The following is an 11,135-nucleotide window of genomic DNA, read 5'->3' as shown; positions in this document are numbered from 1 at the left end:
TTGCTTTATTTGCTGCCCCCCTCATTTTATTATTTAACTCTTTGTGCTTCCTTTTGCCTAATTTTGTGTTTACATTCTTCCATTTCCTTCTCTCGGCTATCTTCCTAATAATATTAGGAAGATAGCTGAGACTGAAAAACTACTGAACAGTAAAATTCTCAAACCGTTAACCCAATACACTCATCTCCCCAAACCAAACCGCACAAAATGCCCGAATCTTATCACCACTTTCTTCCCCGGAACACACAAAATGAAACATTTAATCCGTGACCTTTTCCCAATTATTAATAACACTCAGTCCTCATCACTTTTATTCCCACATTGTCCCTCTGTTTTATTTAAATTCCTGTCAAACTTGCGAGACATCTTCAAGTCAACAAAACCAACTGTGAACACCCCCTTCTCTTCCCCACCCCTATCCGCACCATGCAACTGCCCACGCTGCAAATGCTGCCATCTTCTAAGACCCTCCCCCTCACTTATATATTGCCTCTCCTGTAACTTCTGCCCTGCCTTCTACGTGGGCGAATGCACGACCACACTTTCCCTCCGCATGAATAACCACCGATATTCCACCAAATCTCCCACCTTCCTTAATTATCCCATCCTTACTCACACTGCTTCCCACAACCAATATGTTGATGACTGCTTCTTCATTTCTGTGATTGAAACACTTCCCAAGTCTGCTAGTAGAATAGAGGTGAGAACCAACGAGATGGCGCATATCTGGGTGGCCCAGTCATCTAAACCCCCCGGGCTCAACCAAGCCCACTGAATTCATCATATGGCTGCCTATCTATCCCCTCCCTCCCCTTGTTCATTTCCTATTGGTCCATTACCTCTCCTTCCCTCACCTCTCCCCCGCACATATCCTCTCCACTCTTCCCCGAGAACACCATTCTGAAGACGACGGCCGTGCGGTTGAAACATGAAAACAACATATGTGAGTGTCCTTTCTTTGTGTTTGTATGGTTTAAAAATCTACATTTGTGTTTAGATATATATATATATATATATATATATATATATATATATATATATATATATATATATATATATATATATATATATATATATATATATATATATATATATATATATACACACACACACACACACACACATACACACACACACACACACACGCACACACAGATGCGCAGCATCTATATACATTCAAGATAACTATTGAAGCCCTGGGCATGTGGTACCTATACAAAGTCATGAGAACTACAAAGTTTTGGGTGCGCGTTATACTTAAGGTGCATGTTAAGTACATACTATATGTCAAGTCAAAAGTGGACAGTGAAAGAAATGCTCTTAATTATGCTTTTTGCATAATTAAGAACATTTCTTATGTTCTTAATTATGCATTATAGATCTTTTAAAAATATATAATGCAGAGACAGTTAATAGGTAGTTATATGAGGAATGATAATATAAAGAAGATAACATGAACTGGCAAATTTTCAATTTATTTTCATATTGCTTAATGCATGCATTCGTTAAAAAAGGTTTCACTGGAGATACAAGGCATATATCCACGAAACAGCTGTCAATGTAGTCAATAATAGTGCATTGGGATACATTTCTTTTAGTAAATACTTTATACAAAAGATTATAATATTTTCATAAAAGTATAGTAGACATATGATGAATATTACTATTCATTTATATAACACCACAAGGAGACATATTAATGTCATGATAATATATTCTAATACATGAAGTAGAATATGTTATTATAAATGGCAGTATAAATGTTATTGATTACAAGAATATCATTTTGATTTAATTTGAAAAGTTTGTACTTTATGGAACAGCAAGTACCTATACTACTTAATGCCAGGAAATGAACATCACATATGATCTTGTTTATCATATATAATATGTAGGTAAATAGGCACATTAGATTATTAGCAGAAAAAAGCTATGATATCATATTCACCATGGCAATATTATATAAGAATCATTTTAGTAGCTCTTTTCGAAAATTCACTACCTCATGCTAATAAATAATTAAGTTCATAAATTATTTATTAAGCAAATGCTTCAAAGATGTATTGATGGCTCTGACTGGATGGATTCTTAAAATGTTAAATGTGATATATTCCAGGATAAATAAAGTATGAATTAATTAAAGAGTAAATTATATTATGAAATTATAGATTAAATAATATGATTGATTAAGTACCCTAAGCACACTATTGCCCGCTAAGCCATAACATGAATTATAATTACCAAAAATAAGTATTGTGATAAATAGTAATCACAAAATACACTCAATTTAAAAAATTAATTTAAGCAAATTAATGTTATAAAGTTAGTTTTACCACATCTTTTTCATAATTATTAGCCTGTAACCTATTTCTGGTTATGAAAATAAAGTAATCTTGAGACCAATGTTGATGCATGTGAGACACTTCAGTTATAAGATAAAGGATTCCATAAACTTTTATACACAAACTGCACTTAAAGCAATGTAAACATAAATCAAATATGACAATTGAAAACATGACGGATTGTACTATTTTATAGATATTTTTTAAAGGCAGTATGGGGTGCAATGCAAAATTCATACATGTACAAAGTCATATTAAACAGCATTTCCTAATTTCATGTTGGGTTGCCACGTCCTTTTGAGATATTTGAAATCATCACAACAACATGAATCCAAATTTCTGTACTCCACTTCAAATAATAAATAGTTTAATTTTAATTAAATTGAACAAAGAAAAATATGCATTTTGTGGTGTGATAACATTTGATATTTAAAAAAAATATTATTGTACTCAACTGGGTTTGGCTATTTCCAAGGTACTGAAAAGAAGCTAGAGTTATAAGGAAATATGGTGGTAAAACTTCTTTTTAACACTATAGTATCAATCAAATTGAAATAATAATTACACACACACATATATATCTTCATCCATAAATAATGTATACCAAGTTACCGCTAGCAAACAAAAACGAGTTCCTTCTTTGTCTTTCTTGAGAAAGGTCGTTTGACCACCAAAAATTCAAAAACGTGCGAGTTTCTTTTCTTTTTTGGGTGTTTCTATGTTTTTGCTTGCTTGTGCTAAGTTGATATACATTATTATTCGTATCTGTGACAAGATATAATTTTAAAATGAATCCTTCAAATGTTATTGGAGTATTCCACTCATGAACTAATAACCATGAAGAAAATGAATTTGCCCATTTCTAGCTACCTGAGGAAAAAACCCTTTGCTAAAATTTTTAGGTAGGAGTTTTGATGAAATTAAGGTAAAAATAGGTTTCCCTAATAATATTCCCAGAGAATAGTCAAGTGCTTGCAATACAGCACATGTGGGTGTACACAGTCACAGGATTTTTAAACATGAAAGCAATATTACTAAGCTTATTTAATTGTTTAACATAGTTGTGTTTCTACCAGTTACTTTAATCATGGTCTCTTATATTTTTCCTTTGTAAAATGAGAGTCATTGTTAATTAATTCAAAGTAAATATGTTACTAATTCATTGAACTACATTGAACTCAAAGAGGTGGTGTCAGGTGCATAATTTGGCACACATATTACCTCTTTTTCATCCATCACAGAACAATTTGAGCTTTCAAAGTTTTGGAAATGCCAAGATAGTCAGAAACTTAAAAGTTTCCACAGGAATGACATCAATTTTATTGACACTGGAAGCCTAAACAAATTCAACGAAGTAGCTGAAAATGCTTTGGTTCACATATTTCACTATAGGTGACAATGACTGTATCACCTCAGGTCACTTACTAAACTTTAAATCATGACTGTAAAATGGATGTGCATTTTAGTTTTAGGTAGTTATTAATTCCAAATTATGTTTGTGCCTTGCATTTGCAACAAATAATAGAGTTTGAGAGGTGTTACCCTGAACAGTAAGAAAATATGTAAAACTTAAACTGTAAGAAACTATGCAATCCATACCCTTCATGATCAATTACCTATTTATTTGTGTAACCTCTCTGGCAGCACAATTTACCTCAACATTTGCATTGGCAATCAACAAATAGAAATGAATAATCATGAAGTTTTCTTAGTAAATACTAACCAAAGACATGACATATATTGCATCAACTTCCTACTTTTCTAAGATTAAGAATAAAAATTAGGGGTAATTGTCAACGACAGTTAGTGCCAAAATGGTACATAATATAAATAATAATTGATTCAAAGTTAATCATTCATACAATTACTTTGAATGTTTGATGAAACATTATAAGGTTTACTTACATATAAACGTTTAAGTGATTACATTCATATCTTCTAATTTGACCACGTCTAAAGCAAACTTCTGCAATAGATTAGGGCAATATCTACATAGTATTATTTGCATGGCAACAGTATTTTAAGTATGAACACTTCTTTCAAATTCATTATAATGATTACCAACTGAATCCAACTGAATTATTTCTAATTGGAAAGTTTTAAAAATTAATTTTGTCATTGTCAATTCAAACCAAGGAGTTTGGAAATATGTTATTCAAATTTACTTAATTACATCTACTTAGGTAGTGATATCAACATATTGATACAGGTATTCTAAATGGTTTTTACCTCCAGCTAAATTGTTCCAACACTTCATTAGACAATCATAAGCGAAAATAACAAGCGATTGATTCAAAGACAAACATGAGAAATAAGAAGCATTTTGATGGCATTATTTGTGCACAAAAATTAGAAAACTTCAAGTCATGACCATTTGCTAGGAAGTCATAGATGATGAGGATTAATTTTAACACTTAATATAAAATTAATAAAGGAAGTTCTAAGCAACTAATCAACAATAAAATAAAAATAACAAATGATATACATCCAGTAAAACTAAACTATATTAATGAATCACAAATTTGAATGATTATTTTAATACCGAAATGAAAACCAATAAGATTATAATGTTTAAAATTTCAGAAAGGGACCGTTGCTATGAATTGCAAAACATCCTTCGTAGTGGCATACATGATTTTTCATAAAGTAAAAATTTTCAGTGACTTCTGATAACTCATTTACATTGATTTCAACCATTTTTAAAAATTCAATACTGGCCATTTATCCTTTTCTTTTGCGCATATTTATTTGTTTGAAAAAGCATGACAGGATAAATAATTGTTCTTGGCAATGTTTTTAACATATAAGCCAGAATTAGTCATTTTTAATTTTAGAAGCCACTAATATGAATGGAGGGATTTTCCTGTAAAGATCTCTGTTGATTTAAACCATTATCCCTAACTTAATTCAGGCTAATGTTCTTTTAACTTGAAGTTTGGTTGCATTTTCTTTCAAAAAGACATGAGAAATGACTTTGGAATATTTTCATCCAAATTTATTTGGATATTGTATTTTTTACTTTAATGAATTATTTTTTAACTGTGCTTTTATCAGATATTTTAATTTTAAATTGTGTTTAAGTACAACTTTGACCATGGTAGTGTGGTCTCAACATATCAATTCATTTAGGAAAATGCTCCTGCAAATATGGTCATCATTGCCACAATCGCCATTTCAAATATTAATGAATGTTAAAAATTAATCTCCCCCAAACTGCCTATGAATGGTCATCCTATGACTGATTTTTCTCAAGGATCATTCTCATGTTTGATACATAATGATCATTATATGAATGTGTATTTTTTATAAGCAAAAATCTTTATAAAAATGGGATATATTCTGGTATATATAATTTTTCAATTTTGATATATTTTTTCAAAAGTAAACCTGTTGATATCTTGAGGGATGTTTTGGATCTAGACTCTTAAAATTGAAAATTTTTAGCTAATATGTTATTTCGGGAACTCAACTTGATACTTAACTTGAAATGAAATTCAACTACCGATGACCATGTTCTCAAAGATCTATAAATGTTATACAATTCATAAAAACATACAATATCCTCTCAAATGCAACATTTTTTTTATGATTCCACATTCTGAAACACTGAAAATAGTTTTATGACTTGTTGATAGAGAGTGAAGTTGTTGGTCGATTAGCTGATTCAAGGACTATTCATGACTACAGCAACAACCAAATAATTACATAAATTTGGAACTCCCTCATATAATGCATACATTGCAAAATATACTAATATATAAATGCATATAAAAGAGAAAATGACTGATCTCTCTATTAGACAAACCTTTCCACTTTTTCTAAGAATAGTTGCATACACCATTTGAGCTTGATTTGAGATGTGTACCTATTATTAGAAAATAAATGTAGGGCTGTGGCTTCAAACCAATGCACTGTATCAATGAGGCTTGATTATTAGCACACAAACTTTAATTGATAGAAATATTACTAAATTTCAAATGGAAATTTTATCCTCTTTCCATAACTATATTAGGTATTAATATAAATATATCAAGCTAATTAAATTTCTTATTGTAAGAAAAACTAATTACACCAAAAATACCCTTTGAAATTATATAATATGGGCATGTATACAACAAATTGAGCATATGATTTTCTTTGGGAAATAAATTTGGTTCTCACTGGTTGGAAGTTAAAATTATATTAATAATCAAACAAAATAAAATTCCGACGTAAGGATTCATCAAATTTTGAGTACTTATATTTTCTCAAAGTTCCAAGTGGAAAAACTACTCAAGTCTTGGAGTTACTCAATTTTTGGTTTTAATTTCTTGATCCCTATGACATCCTAGAATGAAGATTTCATTTGTAAAATAAAATAAAAAATTTCACTGTGAAAGAAGCAAAGATAAATATTGTTCAGTCATACAATATTTTATGGTCTATATCACTCATTAATATTCTTCTAATCCATAAGGTAAATATGATTGAATTCAATCTATGCCCAACGTTGGTAAAAACTTCAATGTCAGGAACCTAAATAAGAAATATTAGAGTGTCATTAATGTGTAGCAATGGAGGAGAAGATACCAGCAGAAAATTTAAAATTAAAGATACTCAGTACATATTGAAATAGCAGGTTATAATGACCTTTGTGACATACTACACTCAAGTTACCTATGAAAAAGTTTGTTTCACCCCCATTTGTAAACATCTGCCAATAAGTGTCTTTGATTATTGGTTGCTATTGGGCTCAGTGCAAAAAATGCATATACAAATGGCTTTTTAAAAATAAGTTCAACAGTAAATACACTGAAAGTGACAATAAAACCAATGAACACTAGTTTGTTCACCAGAAGACAATGCCTTTATCTTAAAAGTACCGGATTGGGAAAGAATTTGATGGCAGGGGTAAAGAAAGGCATTCTGGAATTGAGCCGACAGAGGTAAGCAGCATAATGTGACTCAACATTTATGAGATTCTAGTTTCTGATCCACCTTAGCCTAACCCTCTCCTCTTTTGCTAACTAAAAAAACCAACCTCTCATACTCCCCAAAATATTGTTCCACTATCCTATAATTACATCTTTACCAGTGAGTTCACGTGGTGAAAATGCATTATTTTTCCAAATTAACATAATTGCTGAATTAATTATTTTTCCTTTCAATACCATCCTTGCAATACAAAGTTTAAAAAAATATTAAATGCTACACAATACTCTACTCTACTGAGTATTAAGATAATTTTAAGAATAATTTTTACAAAGGAAATACAAAAATATTACTAAAATGCCAACACAAATGACATATGCAGACCTGCTCATTTGGGTAGTATGGAGTAATCCTTCATAATACTCATGTTTATGCAATTGCAATTTATACAAATAATTTAATAACTTTTATGGTAGGGTAAATATAGCTACAATGAAGATAGCATATGGTATTTCCCCACTAGGATTGAGGAAGGAATGGGCAGGATGGCATGCTAAATTGTGGCCTCCTTCGAGCCTTTCCTTGAAAGTAGGATAATGCTAATGCTGGGTTGCTCTTCACCCTTCCTTGAAAATCATGCATCTACCAAATTACCCGCATATCCCTAATGGTAAAAATGATTTCAGCTTTCAGTCACCTCCCCTAATAACAGCAACAGAAGGGAATGGGAGTTGATAGGAGGGAAGGAAATGCTTCTTTTTGGCATCAGGTAATTCACCCATTGGATAATTAGACATGCTACATACTTTTCAAAGATTAATCCAGAAATGCATGTGCATGGAAAATATATAAAAAACACTCATGCATACTCTCTCATTCAATATGTGGAATTCACTGTAATAGACAAATTGTATCTGTTAAACTGAAAATATTATGACATTAAGAAAAAATATCAACAGTTAATTTTGAATACATGCATCCAATTCACTGTCTTTAATATGGAACTACATTTATTAATTTGGACATAAAATGCCAAATACTCATAATATTTCAATATTTCTTGGGATACTCATGTAAAAGCCCTTCAACACAAGCTCAGTTCAACTTGCTACTTATTAAGACACCTGTATGAAACTACAAGTAAAACTGTACTACTCAATTTGTACTATGGGGAAATTTATTCAAATATAACCTACAGTATAATATTATGGGGATCAGCTGCTATTTCTCAAACCATCTTTAAAATGCAAAAGAAAGCTATTAGAATCATCACCAGGAAACCTCACAATGCTCCATCAAGGCCTATTTTCCGAGAATTAAATTTGCTACCACTCCCATGCATCTACATTATGTTTTTAATTCTATATATAAAAAATAATATCGGCAACTATTCTCTTAACTCTGCCTATCATCATCATTACACCAGAGGCAGGAATGACTTCCATTATGGGAATATAAGAACTAAAGCATTGAAATTAGGACCTAATGAAATGGGCATCAGATTATATAACAAACTACCCAAAAGTATCAAGGATACAAAGGGAACTGCTGCATTCAGGCATAAATTAAAAAGATATCTACAGCGCAATATGTTTTACTCGGTTGATGAATATCTCAACAATATTCCCAACCAGTGAGTTCATACTTTTAGTTTCTAGCAATGGTCATGGTCTGATTCGTGTTAATGATCAATGCTTTTTTTCTGATTTTGATATTGTATGTGCATGTTACAGCCAATGTTCATGGGTTTGTACCAAACATTTATGTAACTATGAGCATCATTTCTTTTATGTATCTTAACTGAGCCTGTGTCTTTGCTCCTCATTGACGTGCCTTATATCATGTACATACACCACCCACCTGGTATTTTTGTATTGTGATCTCTGGGCAAATAAAAAGTAATAATAATAATAATAATAATATGCACTTTTTTAAGTTTGCTATGACTGTTCAAATTTTTTCAACTTTAGTGGAATTCCAATTGATTTTATATTTCATGTGATTATGATTATATTTTGAGATATGTAGAACAATGGAATCTCCAATTTAGGATTTTGATAGGGAACAGCTTTATGAAGCTGAGGTAACTCCAAGCTTGATATTTTATCAGTTGCATGGTCAAATGCAGCCCTAAGAACTAAAAAAAACACAAATAAAACCACAGTAATAAAAATTACTGATCAAAGATTAAGAAGGCTAATTATCCTGTAAAAATGTCTTAAAATATTAAGGATTACTTAAATCAATATTTTATTGTATCTATAGCTATCAATGTTAAGGCATTCAGTTAAGGTTATGTAACCTCTGATCACACATATATACACAGAGCAAAAAGTAAGCATTTTCCCTTGAGTATTAATTTAATATTGTATCTTCATTGAAGATTAAATTTTTAAAAAGCACATGAATATTCAAGTAAATATGACATCCATATTTAGAGAAATATAGATATATTAATTGCCTAGCTACCTATTAATAAAGGAAAAAAATCAATATCTTTAAAACTATTCCTTTTGAGAACAATACACCAAGATTTTACTTTAAATATATAATAACAAATGATGATATAGCTTCAATATATTTGTATGGTAGGTACCAAATGTAATGATAAAGTAAGTACCTATAGTTTTGTAATTTTGAAACTATATCAAATAATTTTGTTAGAAGGGCTATCAGCCAGATAAATGCATGTGAGAAAGCCTTACATATATTCATGGCAATTTAGACACATTCCGTGCTCAAATTAATGGAAAGTGATTTTTATTTGGCAATATAAATATGAGTATATAGTCATACCAATTATATTATATAATAGTCCAATATTTCTATGAAGGCACTGTATACATTACAATTCTTGAGCCATTTCACATATAAGATGCCAGAGCATATACCCATAGGTGTGAATACGATAAGTAAATCTAACAATGATTAAGGATATAAGTAAATGATTTAATTGGCAAAATAAGAATATATGTATATTAATATGGTAATGCAAATATTTTTTAAATAATTAGGTATGCCTATGAATTTAGAACTAGTTCTCATGTTTGTCCATTGCAGGAATTTGTTCTTTGATTTCCATGTTCTTTTAGTGGTTTGGTATAATCCAGATCCTCCAAAAAAATAGAAAATTGATGGACATAGATACATAAAATATTGAACTTTGGAAAGGACACTAATTTCCATGCTCTATTTGCATGTGGATACACCATCCGTCCTGAACACACCACCATTAGTTTCATTAGAAAACCTAAGTAGTTTGGAAGATGTAGGAAGATAAACATCTGGTACCTTCAATAGAAAGTGCCAATTTGAACTATGGGTCATTAGCAAACCTGAGTGTGCGATGAGTACACTAAGGTAGAGCTCAATAATTTTTGCAAAAAATCTACTATATAAGGTTAGGCTGCCATCCCCTAAAAATAAAAATTTTTATGATATATAATCCTGTAAGAAAAATTATATAAGTTTATTATTTTATTTATTCTTGGCCTACTATTTCATCGTTATTTCTGGTCTTAAAATATGTGTCTAGCTTGAAGCTATTCACAAGCTGATATTATCTATTTGCCATGGGTAAACACGTTTTTTTAGTTCTGTACAAGTCACCATATAGAAAAGGTAGAAAAGCAACTATGTTCTCCATGAATCATGGATAAAAGACATAAATATTTGGGTGCAAAATTCTTTTAAATTTCACGTATTATGCTATTTAAAGATTCATTTACCAGATGCTATCATCAAATAAATCTCTGAGTCAGTCATTGATGCTGCATCTGCTTAGAATTAAGATTCTTAGTAATATTTTCCTAAAGGATTGTTGAACAACTGGATGGAAACTGCAAAAGGAATAAGCAAAATGAAACCTTATATAACTACTTG

The sequence above is a fragment of the Hetaerina americana genome, unplaced genomic scaffold, assembly GCF_022747635.1.
Source record: "Hetaerina americana unplaced genomic scaffold, ioHetAmer1.1.p SCAF_5, whole genome shotgun sequence".
In the NCBI taxonomy this organism is placed as follows: Eukaryota; Metazoa; Arthropoda; class Insecta; order Odonata; family Calopterygidae; genus Hetaerina; species Hetaerina americana.
Note: the sequence above shows the minus strand (reverse complement) of the source record.